This window comes from Haliotis cracherodii, unplaced genomic scaffold, assembly GCF_022045235.1.
Source record: "Haliotis cracherodii isolate W230 unplaced genomic scaffold, xgHalCrac1.p SCAF_21, whole genome shotgun sequence".
In the NCBI taxonomy this organism is placed as follows: Eukaryota; Metazoa; Mollusca; class Gastropoda; order Lepetellida; family Haliotidae; genus Haliotis; species Haliotis cracherodii.
Window position 1 is genome coordinate 8,629,511 of NW_027266277.1, and position 17,164 is coordinate 8,646,674.

Genomic DNA, 17,164 nt, shown 5'->3' on the forward strand with positions numbered 1-17,164 from the left:
TCACAGTTCACAGTATCCAACTCGGTCACGGGTCTGTCTGTCACAGTTTACAGTATCCACATTGGTCCCATATCTGCCTGTCACAGTTTACAGTATCCAACTCGCTCCCATGCCTGCCTTTCTCACAGTTTACAGTTTCCGCTCCGGCCCCATATGTCAGCCATTTCTTTGTCACAGTTTACAGCATTGACTTCGATTTCTTGTTTGCTTGCTAATTCTGTACCTATGTAATATTCTTTATTTTGGTTTTATTCGTGTATTCAGTGAATACTAAGTATTGCTACTTGTTTAAATGTCGTCCATTGACTAATGCGATATACCTGAAGGACATTATCAGAAACATAACAGCGTATTGTGAAATGAAACTTAAAAGTTGTCGGAACAGAGGCCATTAAACAACCATTAAAACAAAGCCTTTGCAGAATTCCAAGGCCGTCGTTGTTTTGTCTGAATGTCGCAAACACTGGATGACTTGAAGATGTCTGAGTCATTGTTGTACCTTTGGCTCACATTCCCTCCCCGATCCCGTCATCTGATAACAGCTACATGTCTTACTTGCAGTTTTCATCAAATCTGTAAAGTGGCAATTCTCATGAGATCAATGTTTGTGCGCGATTTCAATACTTGCCGTATTACGTTTCGGCATTGTCGTTATCGAACCTCGTTTCCGATCGATTGTAACAATGTTTTAAGAAGGAAAACCATGCGTCTTCCCACTGACGTCCCCGCTTCCATATCTTCCGAGACCTGTGATCGTATCTGCTCCTACACCCAGACTTGCAAACTCGCTTTCAATTTCACGCATTTCGCCTCAAAGGAGGGATGTAAATGGCAGCTCTTAAGATAAGAACTAGTCTTTGGACCAAGGTTTCTTTTTGTTTGTTTTGGAAAACGACCTGTCTTATCTTACCTCAAGGAGTAGATAGTGTTGTTGTCAATGTCAACATTCCCTTGTCATTAGAGATATCCACAGACGGTCTAAATGTAACACTCAATAAGAAGGAATTCCTTACCCTTTCATGCAGGATTCCAATCAGGCAACTCAACAGAAGCAGAGAATTAATAAACACTTGAATTCTGTAATGATCGTTTTCGTCTGGTTGAAGAAGATCAAAATGGTTCATATATAAATCTTCTATGATCATTTTACACGGGGTTTATACTGTTCAGTGATACGATTTCTGTAATTCGCGAAACTTAGCAGTGAAATAAATATTTGTGAGTACATGTAGGTAATATAGAGCGAGATGGGCAGCTGAAGAATGCATATTCCTGTGTATTCAGGGCCAGTCACTGGTGATTCTGGTACTGGTTCTGGTAGAGATACTGGATGGTACTGATATCAAGATACCACCTGGCAGGTGGTCTGGATCTTTCTTTCAAAGGATTTTGTTGTCAATAATGCTTCAAAACCTTTAAACAAACCCTGTGAAGATTTCAGGTTAAAAGTATTATAGGTCCCCAGCGACGTTTTCTCGGTTGTCTGCCTGTCATCGTACCCGACGGCGTGGATCTTTGCTAATAATATCAATCACTGGGTTATCTGATCCAAGTTCGATTATTTACAGGCCGCCGTCCCATAGCTGGAATTGTGTTCGTTGCAGCGTTAAGAAATAAACAACAAACTTTGTACAACAATAAAATCAAGTTATCTCTATTTACTCCCACAAACAATTTTGAATCAGGCCAAGATATATGAAGTGTTTAAAGTTATTGAACAGCAGTTCAGTTGTATCGTAACAGTGTTTTAGCTTCAGCAATAATATAATCTGAGAAACTTCAGTTCCATTTGATAGAGTTATCATGTACAGTCAGTCCATGAAATGTGTCATTTCTATAAATTCTTGAAGATAAAAAAAACAAATGCAAGCAACGTTTTCCTTACGCTGGTTTTGTGGAATATATATTCAGACTTACTGACAAAACTAAAAGAAAACATGCAGACATCCCACAGTCACTGTGACCCGCAGACCAGTCAAGCTCCCTCCAAGTAGCGTTTCCCGTCAGAACGCCCCTCGATTAAGAGAAAGCGATATGTAATGTAATAGCCAAAAAGTGAACAACATCGTTATGTCATATAAAATTGACCCTTTTGAAGCCAACTTCAAGTGTCATTCAAGAGGGTCTATTTTAATTCATTTAATTGATTTATCGTGCTTTAATTCAATGTTGATTAGTCACTTAAATTTGGGATTTTCTGAATATTGATTGTCACGTGATCCTTTGACCCCCTTGTATGGCATATAATCCATCTTGCTCGGACCGTCCCCGTGCGACGCAGTGACTAACCCTTCAGTCTTCTCGAATTGATTTTTAAAGAAAAAATATGCACGAGCCACAAGCGTTTCAGGGGAAAGAACTCTGTTTAGAAATTGTCGAGAGAACATCAAAGGTTGTCAGTGTTAGCTGATGTGGTCAGCCTTGTCTTAAATTACGACACTGGAATAGTCAATTTGATATTCACAAAAACAAAAAGCAATCGTTAGATTTTCAGGCATCAACCAAAGACTTTTTTCTGACGAAAACCAATTGTTTACTTTTGACTAACATATGTAAATTAATCAGATAATGAATAGCTTTGAGAAAGATAACAAATGAAACTTACTGTTAAACCATTCCGTACAAGACAACAAACAATTAGGAGATAAAAATATGCTTTTCAGTGTAGTGCTAGGTTACCTGTAGATTACACAGCGCTAAATAAAATTTGGAAGCAGTGGACACAATCTGGTGCTTTGCTCAAGCATCATGTTTTCTTTCATTATAATGATTTAATTGCATATAAAACAGGCATTGAAACAGTGTAGCACAGCAACATCTTAAGTCAACTTGAAATGGGTCCCTCCCAAACTAAATAATTATGAAGGCCTCGGAAAGTTTCGTTCTACGCCCCACGTCCGTAGTATGACATGGATGCATATAATAAGACGTCATGGTCGGCTGTAGAAAAACGACGAATTTCTAGCTCCCCGTAGTCCCTACAACTTAAATAAACTCTCTTAGTCACTTTCTATCCAAAACTATATTGCCGCACATATCTTGAAAATCGTAGTAACGGCTAATCTTCATGTTATTGTACACCTCATTATTTGAAAATGGCAACCGATAACGACTGAAATCATTTCTTTGAATATTAGCTTCCACGGTGATGCGGACATTATTTGATAATGTCCTTACATACACATTGTATACACACGAAAAGAATGTAACCTATATGATGTTGTATAAACATGGGAAGAAAGTAGCCTTTATGACATTGTATATACATGAGAAGAATGTAACCTTTATGACAATTAATATACACCAGAAGAATGTAACATATATGACAGTGTTAATACATGAGAAGAATGTAACCTATATGACATTGTATATACATGAGAATAATGTAACCTATATGACATTGTATATACACGAGAAGTATTAATGTATATGACATATATACATGAGAAGAATGTAACCTATATGACATAGTATATACATGAGAAGAATGTAACCTATATGACATTGTATATACATGAGAAGAATGTAACCTATATGACATTGTATATACACTAGAAGGATGTAACCTATATGACATTGTATATACATGAGAATAATGAACGTATATGGCATTGTATATACATGAGAAGAATGTAACGTATATGACATTGTATATACATGAGAAGAATGTAACGTATATGACAGTGTTTATACATGAGAAGAATGTAACCTATATGACACTGTATATACATGTAAATAATGTAACCTATATGAAATTGCATAAACACGAGAAGAAAGTAACCTATATGACATTGTATATACACGAGAAGAATATAACCTATATGACATTGTATATATTTGAGAAGAATGTAACCTATATGACATTGTATATACATGAGAAGAATGTAACGTATATGACACTGTATATACATGAAAATAATGTAACCTATATGACATTGTATATACATGAGAAGAAAGTAACCTATATGACATTGTATATACACGAGAAGAATATAACCTATATGACATTGTATATATTTGAGAAGAATGTAACCTATATGACATTGTATATACATGAGAAGAATGTAACGTATATGACATTGTATATATATGAGAAGAATGTAACCTATATGGCATTGCATAAACACGAGAAGAATGTAACCTATATGACATTGTATATACAGGAGAAGAATGTAACATATATGACATTGTATATACACCAGAAGAATGTAACATATATGACATTGTTTATACATGAGAAGAATGTTACCTATATGACATTGTATATACACAAGAAGAATGTAACCTTTATGACATTGTATATACATGAGAATAATGTAACCTATATGACATAGTATACATGAGAAGAATTAATGTATATGACATATATACATGAGAAGAATGTAACAAATCGCATCTTATATACATGAGAAGAATGTTACCTATATGACATTGTATTTACATGAGAAGAATGTAACCTTTATGACATTTGATATACACCAGAAGAATGTAACATATATGACATTGTTTATACATGAGAAGAATGTAACGTATATGGAAATCAATATATATGAGAAGAATGTAACGTATATGACATTGTATATACATGAGAAGAATGTAACCTATATGACATTGTATATACATGAGAATAATGTAACCTATATGAAATTGTATAAACACGAGAAGAATGTAACCTATATGACATCGTATATACACCAGAAGAATGTAACATGTGTGACATTGTACAGTTTATTTACATGAAAAGAATGTAACGTATATGACATTGTATATACATGAGAAGAATGTAACCTATATGACATTGTATATACATGAGGAGTATGTAACGTATATGACACTGTATATTCTAGTACATGAGAAGTATGTAACGTATGTGACATTTGTATTTGCATGAGAAGAATATAGCAATATGACATTGTAGCTGTAGGAGAAGAATATAACATATATGACATTGTATATACACAGCAACAATGAATGAATGAATGAATGAATAATCTTTATTTCCTTCATTGGTTTCGGAAAGTACAAGAAAAGAATCACAGGTCAGTATTTACATGCACTTTTCACAAGATGTTATGTTAAAGATACATGACAAATTGCAGCTGTCAGATGCAACTGGGAGAATTTCCAGTTTAAGTATAGCATGTATTCGTCTATCATACATCTTTAACATCTCACATATGTTCCATAGTATATGCGGAGTTAGTCGTTCGTGAATTTTGCGTACATCGTTGAATCGTTGTAGATCCTGGCTTCTTGATACTTTCTCTGATCACTTCCGGGGTTTATGCCCTGCCCTCCTATTGTAGTGTTCACAGCGCTCTCTCATATCACCTTTATAGGGTAATGTCCGTCACTTACACATACTTCAATTACATGAAACAGTCCATACTATTTAACTGCGTTAAATAGATCATGTATCACCGATGTACGTTGGATGTTATTGCTCATGTGTTGTGCCAATCTGAAGTAAAACAAGATCTTGATGGAATGTTGTGAAGGCGCCGCAGTTTCGTTATGACAGGCTCCACTGATCGTGGATTCGAATCCCGAAGTTACAGTGATTATGTTTCTAGGTTTATCAGCACCATACCCGTGCTCGTGGGTTTCATTAAAATAGTAAATGTCAAAGACGTAAATCTCTTAGTCTTTCCTCCTACATTCAGTTGACACGCCGTGACATAACTGGTATATTGTTCTAAGCGGCGTTAAACCCAAATCAGTCTCTTTCATTAAAAGATCATAGAGCCCGCTTAAATAAATGGCATTATTGCAATTTATTAAGCTTTGCATTTCTGAACCACACCAGTGGCTGATTTAACCCGCTCGACACTCTTGTCCCTGTATTGTTATGTTGAGTTGTATGTTTACGTTATACAGTATATGTACATGGTACACGCCGTAATTGTATCTGATTTGCACGAGTAAAGATATATTTATTATAGATATATGAAGACAACTCATTCAGTCCCTCTTGTCTACAGATCGATAAGCAGGATACATTTTAGCTGATAGCGTTATAGGTATCCACGGTATACGATAACAGATGTATAAGCAGTAGCCCAAACTATTTTAATGACTCTGCAAAATAAAAAATATGTTCAGGAAATACCAACAGAAAGTTGTGTGAGTGTGTGCCCCTCACGATGTAACCAATCTGTATTAGTACTGCTGAAGATTAATGAGGGAGAAATTGAACAATTAACATGTCACAGTCCTAAGGAGAAGACGCTCCCTTCACAGTATCGTATGATACGGCGCGAAGCAAGGGGACAATAAGGAGAGGATTGAATCGCTGTCTGTTGAAACCAATGAAGTATTTAGGGTACACTAATCGTTATGTAGGCGTTATCAAGTCGCCAGGGAATGGGTGCGCTGTGCTCATCTTTTGTAGTTGCTAGACAATGCATATGTCATTTATTTTGCGAAGAGTTTACAGGAACATTTTTATCGAATAAATTTGTAGGTTTGTAGGAAATACAACTTGTTCACATAAATATATAAAAAGTACAATGAATTCATTCCATGTCAGTAAGCGAACTTATCATACGCCATGTTTCTACTTTTATGACCTTGGAGATGGACATATGTTACAGAAACACAATAATCAAAGCTTTCACAATGCAATGTTCTTTCTTCAAGTGATATATGAGGTACAAATGTCGCTTTACAATGTCAGATAGGAGCTTCTGTACAACGTTATAATGACGCCAAGCAGTCTGTGTGTGAATGATCACCATTTCACTGTGAAGGTTTGAAATATACCACGAGTGTTTTGGGTAATTGGGCAATCAGAAGTGCGATCAACGTGCTTCTGATCAAGAAATGACAATACTGGAAAGGGACCAGTTACAAGAAAGTACTTCGTTCACAATTCCGTCTCGCAGACAGGTTAAGAATACCGTTCTGCCCAGTGTTACACTATACTTGGTTGTAATTCCAAGACTATCTGCAGCATACAAGGCCTACATGACATTCGGTAATGACAGTGAACCTTGAAAGATTCACGTTATGTTCTTTAGCGGCCCCTTAACACATAGATATCTAGACTGTAGCCTATCTACACGAGTAAGCTGTTGGAATATATTCAGTGACATGTTTTTAAGGCGATTTTTTGTGACCCTACCTACTTAAACAATGTCACATCAACAATTACATAACCCTCACACAAAAATTGCAACAGCAAAGAGAGCTCGCGCATTATTTTGTGAGGGAAAATCTCAATAAACTTTCTATGAATTGAATGCTGAGGCGCGTTTTTTGTGTGGATTTTTTTGCTCAGTTTCAAATTAATGACGGGTGGCAGATCAAAGATAACATACTTCAAAATGCAATTCCCAACGGGATGACCTCCCGGTTGTCTGGTCCAGACTCAATTATTTAACAGGCCGCCGTCATATAACTGGAATATTGCTGAGTGCGACTCACAGACTCACCCACTCACACACTCACTCACTCACTCACTCACTCACTCACTCACTCCATTAAACGGATGGAAACTTTCCAGCACTTGCTAACCCCTGGTAATCCCTTAAACGCCAGCAGAAGCTGCGAAGTATCACTGGTCCACAATACACTCCCTACCTGTCTGGGTGGTTCCACCAGGCAGACACCCGACACCAGGACACATGTTCCTCTCACCCTGCCAACAAAGTATGCAGCCGTGGAAATCAATTACCCCCTCCAACACTCACCCCACAAATTGCGGGTACCAGCGGGGGGCAAGTCAGACAATGGTGTCTGTTACACAACCGACACGCAGTCCAGCACATACAAGGGTGTTAGTTACCAGAGAGGCCAATAAAGTTAACCGATACGTTTGTAATTGATTTTCCGAGAATTTGATCACACAATGGTGTCTTGTGAAATATTACGTATCACTCATCTTACGTGTGTCCAACATCTTCCCGGGTCACAAACGTACATAACATGGTCTTTTTTCTATTCGGGTGAGTAAGTGTAATAAGTGTTGTAAAGGACTGGGTCCGTTTTTTAAAGATGTATTTTACTTTTGCTTGCTCCAGATTGACTAGTGGCGTGTCGTGGACGTTAGGAGAATGGCCAATCTATAACGTTGTAGGATCCATAATGTCATAATTCATTTCAATTGTTACATCATATAAACTGAGATGATCAGGGATTGTTTTGTTTTGGAGTATGTATACAATAGTTACAGAGATTTAAAAAAAGAAAAAAATATATATCAAGTTTACCAAGTTACAGCACAGCTTTATCGCCAGCAAGTCAAGGGATCCGTTCAGCATAGCGATATTCTTATTTTGTAGATACATATTTTCAAATAAAATACGTAGAAGGCAAATCAGTACTAATTGTATAAACAGTAATCCACGATAACAGCTGTATCCATCTACTCAGTCGGTGTTCTCAGATGGTCACTGATCCAAGTCATAAATACCAGAGGCAGCAATTGTGACTCTCGGGGAGCCCTTGAAAACAAGCATATCACTCTGGTGCATTCAAAATACTAAATATAACTTCAATATTATTCCATATCAAACAGCATGCATGGACTACCCTAACTCTGTCAGCACGCGACACTGCACAGCAGCAGTAGTCATCACGCTCATCTATAGTGGTACCGCCAACGTCATCAGTGTCACATATTTCACTCTGTGTAAACAACTGTCCCATAAATTCAAGAAGATTATGTTGTGTAAATACTGCGGTCAGTTGGCCTGAGTGGATGACCACATGGACGGAACTCGGATACCAAAAAGGTGTGTTTACATTATAGACAGATAGAGGGTGGTAATTGATGGTTATTTTATGCTCCATTTAAACTTTGACCTGTTAGGGTCAGGTCATGACCTCTCGTGATACCGAGAGTACCGCTTGCTATTTCAATACAGCTGCCAAAATATTTCGGTATAACGCAGACTTAATGTCAGGTGATGTGACTGCAAGCAATCTTCGTATCTGTATCGTAATATATATTCGTAATCTATGCAGACTTGTCATGTACATGATCGTCAAATGTGTGCATATCCCCAGTAATGTACAGCTGTGTCTGACCAATACGCCAATATCCCCACTACTATACAGCTGTGTCTGACCAATACGCCCATATCCCCACTACTGTACAGCTGTGTCTGACCAATACGCCCATGTCCCCACTACTATACAACTGTGTTTGACCAATACGCCCATATCCCCACTACTGTACAGCTGTGTCTGACCAATACGCCCATGTCCCCACTACTATAATACTGTGTCTGACCAATACGCCAATATCCCCACTACTGTACAGCTGTGTCTGACCAATACGCCAATATCCCCACTACTGTACAGCTGTCTGACCAATACGCCCATATCCCCACTACTGTACAGCTGTGTCTGACCAATACGCCCATATCCCCACTACTGTACAGGTGTTTCTGACCAATACGCCCATATCCCCACTATTGTACAGCTGTGTCTGACCAATACGCCCATATCCCCACTACTGTACAGCTGTGTCTGACCAATACGCCCATGTCCCCACTACTGTACAGGTGTTTCTGACCAATACGCCCATGTCCCCACTACTGTACAGCTGTGTCTGACCAATACGCCAATATCCCCACTACTGTACAGCTGTGTCTGACCAATACGCCCATGTCCCCACTACTGTACAGGTGTTTCTGACCAATACGCCAATATCCCCACTACTATACAACTGTGTCTGACCAATACGCCAATATTCCCACTACTGTACAGGTGTTTCTGACCAATACGCCAATATCCTCACTACTATACAACTGTGTCTGACCAATACGCCAATATTCCCACTACTGTACAGGTGTTTCTGACCAATACGCCAATATCCTCACTACTATACAACTGTGTCTGACCAATACGCCAATATCCCCACTACTGTACAGGTGTTTCTGACCAATACGCCCATGTCCCCACTACAGTACAGGTGTTTCTGACCAATACGCCCATGTCCCCACTACAGTACAGATGTCTCAGACACGAACATGAGCCACACACATATATCCGTTAGACACATGCATCGCCATTAGGCACACATACACATCCATCAGACACATGAATAGCCATCGGACACACGTACACGTCCATCAGACACACAAACACATCCATCAGACACACATACACATCCATCAGACACACAAACACAGCCATTAGACACATGTAAACGACCATCAGACACACATACACGTCCATCAGACACACATACACATCCATCAGACACACGTACACGTCCATCAGACACACGTACACATCCATCAGACACACATACACATCCATCAGACACACGTGCACGTCCATCAGACACAGGTACACATCCATCAGACACATATACACAGCCATCAGACTCACATACACAGCCATCAGACACACATACACATCCATCAGACACACGTGCACGTCCATCAGACACAGGTACACATCCATCAGACACATATACACAGCTATCAGACACACATACACGTCAATCAGACACACATACACGTCCATAAGACACACATACACGTCCATCACAGACATATATACCACATTCATTAGACACACGTATGAACCAGACGCATATACACAGCTATCATACGCATTGATCAGACACATTTGCACAGTCACACATGCACGGTCATAAGACACTAATACATCCATCAGACACACATACACATCCATCAGACACACATACACATCCATCAGACACATGCACGTCCATCAGACACACGTACACGTCCATCAGACACACATGCACGACTATCAGACACACATACACACCAATCACACATATATACATTCATTAGACACACGTAGTCACCAGGTGCATATACACAGGTATCAGAAACATATACATTGATCAGGCACATTTGCACAGTCACACATACACGTCCATCAGACACATGTACACATCCATCAGACACATGCATAGCCATCCGACACACATTTACCGTCGAATTTCAGCGTCACAGTTTTATAACCTATATGTGGGGAAACAAAGGCTGGAACACGGTGTGGTGCGGTGTGTACAGTGTTGGGTGCCTGTATCATAGAAATAACAATGAATTATAATTACCTACTGTAACTTGGAAAGCAGTTCATATTTTTATTAACAATTAATTAACTAACTCATGACATGGTAATAACGTGTAGTGTTTTATATTCATTGCTTCCTTGTGTTTAGCGAGAAAGCTACACGCCGGACTCCAGGTCGTCGCTGCTAGTGAATGGTTACAAATAAGAAAACAAAGAGTCGCGTTTTCGGCAGATTTTCTGTTCGAGAGATGTGACCCTAAAAGGTTAATGACAAGGGCATGTCATGAATGATAACAGCCGGACTTCAGTCCATCTTGCCAATCCAATAAACTCTATTGTCCAGTACCGCCATGGTCAAGGGTGGGCACAGTGTCTTCGACTAGACATGTGGTTATCTCTTTGACCAAACTGACCACAGTATTTACACAAACATAATCCTGTTAATTTTATTATACGAACTGAAGGATTTAACGTATTTCGAGCGGGCAGTGCCAGGGGTCGTAGCCTCACATTGCTTTTCACCATTATCAAAAATATGATTGATATCGCCCTCTCGTCTCAATCATTGCTGAGATGACAAAAATTAATTAGCTGTCTTGGTCTTGGTGTTTTGACTGCTGTTTGGCTGATTGCTCTTGCTTTCGTCTGTGGAGATTTCAGAAATTGATGACGAATTCTTTATCCTTTCACAATCAGAGTGCCCATGGCGACCCTGATGCCAACTGGACTATGCGCCTGGGTTGTAACCTTTAAATTGATTTTCCTGCGGCTCTGAAACGTGAAGGCTTTTGAATTTGAACACGGTATCAATTAAACAGATCATTTCGACCTGAATTAAACCGTCGGGAAGGCATTGGCTTTGAAGATAAGTGACTTGTGCTATTTCTGGGATATTGTCAACGGGGTACGTTTGAGTCACAATGAGTCTAAGCCATTGTTATTGGTAAAACATCACAGAAAGATCCGTGTTAAAAGATGAACGACAATGTCAGTTTGTCTCGTAAGGTCGTGACAGTTGTATGTTGTATGTCTGCCGGAGATATGTGATTATTATTAAGAGTGAGTCGCTTCAGACAATGGTGTATTACATGTATTAGTGTATCCGACAATAGTGGTATTACTGCAGTGGGGCGAGCTTCTCTATATATACTGTGGTACTGGATCATGTCACGGAGGACCTGCAGATAAGAAGAGGCCTGTCTGGCACGCCTCACAATGGTAAATAGTTGCACTGTTTATGTGGAATCAAAAACATTACTTACTGTATTAGCTCTTTGTGGCTACCTTAACAGCGATCAATATATCATATACAAACATCGTATCACTCGAGTCATTACCCAATTGTGCAATGTGAGGCAACGTCTGACTTGGCCCTCCATGTTTGCCAGAGCAGACAAATCCCCTGCTTTCAGCGCTAAGTGAGCAGCTCGGCATCCTTCGCTCTACATCTATTGTGTGGGTCACATGCGGTTCAGTCCTTCCGTTGATTGCTGCCTTTGACGGACAACACAGCAACTAAAGTTCGTGCAGTTGATTCGGGAACTCCAATTCCGGAAAGATCATCAATCGAGACTTCCACAACCGCCATCTTGAAATTTGGGGCTTTGGCACGTTTCATCTTTTGATTGGGGTCATGGCCTCAAAGGGGAGGTCATATGGCCCCAACAATTAAGATGATGATAAAATATGTGATGGATGATAGTGCCGTCAATTTATCGTACACACGCTGTGAAAAATGTGAATTTCATACATCAATGATGAGTGAAAGTATAGATGATGTGACATCATGGTCCTTCTATCCCCTGTGTTGTAGGATGCTGAACTGATGATAGTGATGTGGGGGAGATTGTGGTTGAAGTGGTCCGACTGGTTATACGCGGTTGCTACAGAGTGCTTGTGGTAAAACACATGAATGAGTGCATGTAGTTACAAAATGCTATTTAATGCATGCTTGTGGTCAGGTTATGCATTGGTGGTTAACCTGAAAGAGGTTGTGGTTTCATACTGTCGATTAAAGAGTGTTTGTTGTCCCAAGCCGTTGGTGAAGCTTTTAAGTGAGTGCATGTTGTTTTAAAAACCAGTGCAGCACGAACAACGCCATCCTTGTTCGATGACTACCAAGCTAGAAATATTTGAACATTGTTTGTAGTTCTACACAGTTTGTTGAATATTGCTTGTGGTCCCACAATAATGGTTAAAGATTGATTGTAATTCCACATAGTTGATTGAAGATTAAGATTCCACACTTTGGGTTAAAGATTGTGATCCAATATTGTTGGTTAAATATTCTAATTCCATATTGTTGGTTAAAGATTGTGATCCCATATTGTTGGTTAAAGATTGTGATTCTACATTGTTGGTTAAAGATCGTGATTTCACACTGTCGGTTAAAGATTGTGATCCCATATTGTTGGTTAAAGATCGTGATCCCACTTTGTTGGTTAAAGATTGTGATTCTACATTGTTGGTTAAAGATTGTGATCCCATACTGTTGGTTAAAGATTGTGATTTCACACTGTTGGTTAAAGATTGCGAATCCATTCTGTTGGTTAAAGATCATTTGTGATTCCACAGTTGGTTGAAGATTGTGGTTCTACGCGGTCTGTTGAAGATAGCTTGTGGTTCACACAGTGGATTGAAATTTGCTTTGGATTTCACACTGTTGATTGAAGTGTGCATTTAAGTAGCTGTGGTTCTAAACTGTTGGTGTAGGAGTGATTGTTGTTCAACAATGTTGGTTGAAGACTGATTGTAATTCAACACTGCTGATTGAAGACCACTTGTGATTCCACACGGTTGGTCAAAGATTGGTCTACACGGTATGCCGAAGATTGCTTGTGTTTCTACACAGTTGGTTGAATATTTCCTGCTGTCCTCAATGCTGGTTGACAAGTCCTTGTCATTTCACACTACTGATTACTGACTGTGTGTGCCCGTCACTGATGGTTGAAGATAGCTTATGGTTCTACACAGTTGCTTGGCCATTGACTGTAATTCCACCCTGTTGACTGGAGATTGATTCCACACTGTTGATAGAAGAATGTTTATCGTTCTACACGGGCTGTTAAAGATTGCTTGTGGTTCAACAATGTTGGTTGGAGATTGTGATTCCACACTGTTGGTTGAAGATTGCTTGTTGCCCTACACTGTTGGTTGATGATTGATTCCACGCTTCTGTTTAAAGATTGTTTGTGGTTCAACAGTGGGTGGTATTGTGCAATTTGGTTCTCGTTGTTAGCTGAAACGCACATGTAGTTCTACAGTTTTGTTTGAACATTGCCTGTGATTTTAGGCGGTCTGTCTCAGAGTGGACATTTGTTCGGTGGTTAAGGGGAAAATTGGGCTTAAACGCTTCTGTGTACAGTATTTCAGTCATGTTGTGCACAGGTAAGATAAGCGTGTAGCCCATGTCCTGGCCTGGTGTTGACAGGCCACGGGTTAGGATCTAACGAACCTGGCAGGTTACGATACAACAGCAGTTTGATATGGCCACATAGTGCATTAGGCACTGTGGCCTATGTACAAATGTTCAATCAAAGTCAAATTACATTGGACAGATACATAAATGCAGAAAAATACAGACAAGATATGTTTATTCGTACTACCGGGATGCCGAAACCATTTTAAATTTCGATAGTTTGTTTCTCGAGTACATGGGTATTCATTTGTATGTGTCGGAAATTGTTGTATCATTTAAATCGTGAGTATGGTATGATATGGTATGAGTGAGTAGTGAGTGAGTATGGTGTTAAGCCGCTTTTAGCAATACTCCAGTAATATCACGGCGGGGGTCACCAGAAATGGGCTTCACACAATGTACCCATGTCGGGAATCGAACCCGGGTCTTCGGCGTGACGTGGTATGGTATGGGTGGTATTTGTACAACTTGTTTTTAATGTGTCTTGCCTATTTGCAATGCTATTTACGAACAAATCTCGAGACATTAATATACAATTTTGCATTGTACATTTTGGTTGGTTTACACCACACTCAGCAATATTCCAGCCACAATTCCAATTCAAACCTAGAGTTCCTGCGGCGCACAGCAACCCATGCTTGTCCTAAGAAGTGACGGAATTGATTAGATCGTTATTTGTAACATCAATCACCGGTCCATACTCGATTATAATTTACATGACGCCGCCATTGACCTGATAATCAGCCAGAGCATGGTGGCGAGCTTCTGGTGTAAGGGAGACAACCCCATGCCGTAAACGAAATTAGATCAAATGACATGCGGTCAGTGAATTCGCCAACTGATTTGCCTTGTGTGTACACTCCTCAGTTCCCGAACAGTCTTAAAGTTTAAATTGAAAATATAGTATTCCAGGGTTTTGTCCCTGGCACTGTACTTTAAATCTAGCATCCTTGGCCACAGAATAGGAGTTTGAATCATTAAGCATGTGGTGTAACATACATGTCAATCATATATTAAAAAAAGATCTGGGCCCTGTTCCACAAAACGATATCAGCGCAAACACGGTCGTAATTCCATAACTTTGGGGGGTGGGGGTGTTATAGCGAAAACGGCACCTCAGCAAAACGTCACCGGGCGAAAAGGGCACCGATTGGCGAAAACGGCACCTCGACTCGAGCGAAAACGGCACCTTATTTTATTTTTTTACCTTGGTCAAATAAATGATATTAAACTTACATTGTAACTTGCAAGCGCCAATAATTGTGAGATGTTAAAACAAGTTTACATTAGATATTAGCCTCTATTCCAACTATAATCCAACTTAGCTTATACGCAACTTAACTTATTGTGAAAACATAACATGCTTTGAAGAAAAATAATAGAAATTAAACTCACATCGTCTCTTACAAACACAACTAATTGTGAAATAAAACAAGTAAGAAATTAGCCCCCTACTCCAATTTACTCACCGACTCCGATTGGGAGGCGTAGTTAACTTATTGTGAAAACACTATACGCTTTGAAGTTTTAAGTACCAATACTCAATTTAAGCTGAAACTGTATTTAAGAGGCCAAACATGATGCTGATATCCGAAAGAATAACTAACTACCTCAATGAACACCAAACTCAAAATCTTAAACAAAACTGCAAAAAATCAAATATCTTCACCCCTAAACTCAAAATACCCCAAATAGACACAACGCTAGCTAACCAAATAAATAAACAAACCGACCCAAACATAGCTAAAACCACCACACTTGCATACATACACGAAAATTGGCCAAATTGGTGTCACATATACATTGACGGATCTTCAGATCCGATCTCCAACCACACAGGCTTCGGAGTCCATACCACACAACCAGTTATATCCACACAATCTTACCGACTCCCTAACAACCAATCTATATTCACGGCCGAACTTATGGGCATGGCCTCAGCCCTGCATAACCAACAATCTAAAAACAAAAAAATCCTAATTCTCACTGACTCCCTTAGTGGACTACAAGCCTTCCAAAACAAAAATACCAAAAAAACGACCTAAATTAATAAACCAAATACTTAAAAGCTCCAACGACCTAACAAAAGCAGGCAAACAAATAACCTTCTTGTGGATCCCCGCCCACGTAGGAATTTACGGCAACGAAAGCGCCGATAAAGCAGCTAAAATATCTCTCAAAATACCAGAAATAAGCCTAAACCTACCCATCTCAAAATCAGAAATTAAAAGTGTAAACAAACAAAAAATAACCAAAAAATGGCATAATCAATATCAAAACTCAAATAGCCAAATCAAAAAAGTGCTCAGAAAACCACTAGCCAAACCTAAAATCCTACACCCCTCTAAAAAAATTGACAGATTAATTACAAAACTCCAAACAGGACACACTAACCTAAATAACCACCTAAAACAACTTAAAAGACACACCACAGGCAACTGCCCCCACTGCAAACAACCCGAAACCACAGAACACGCACTCATTCACTGCACCCACTATCAAACACACAGAACCACACTACAAACCACCCTCAATCTAAATAAGGTTCCTACTCTAGATGAAATACTAAACCCTCAAAATAAACTAGAAAACTTCAAGGCCCTAGGCGTATTCCTAATCAAAACAGACCTAAATAAGCGCATCTAAAAATTAATTAATCTACCAATCCAAAATCTAATAAACATACAAACACCCACCTCACCCGGCTCCCTTAGTTCCCTCCTCCACCCACCTCGGCATTTA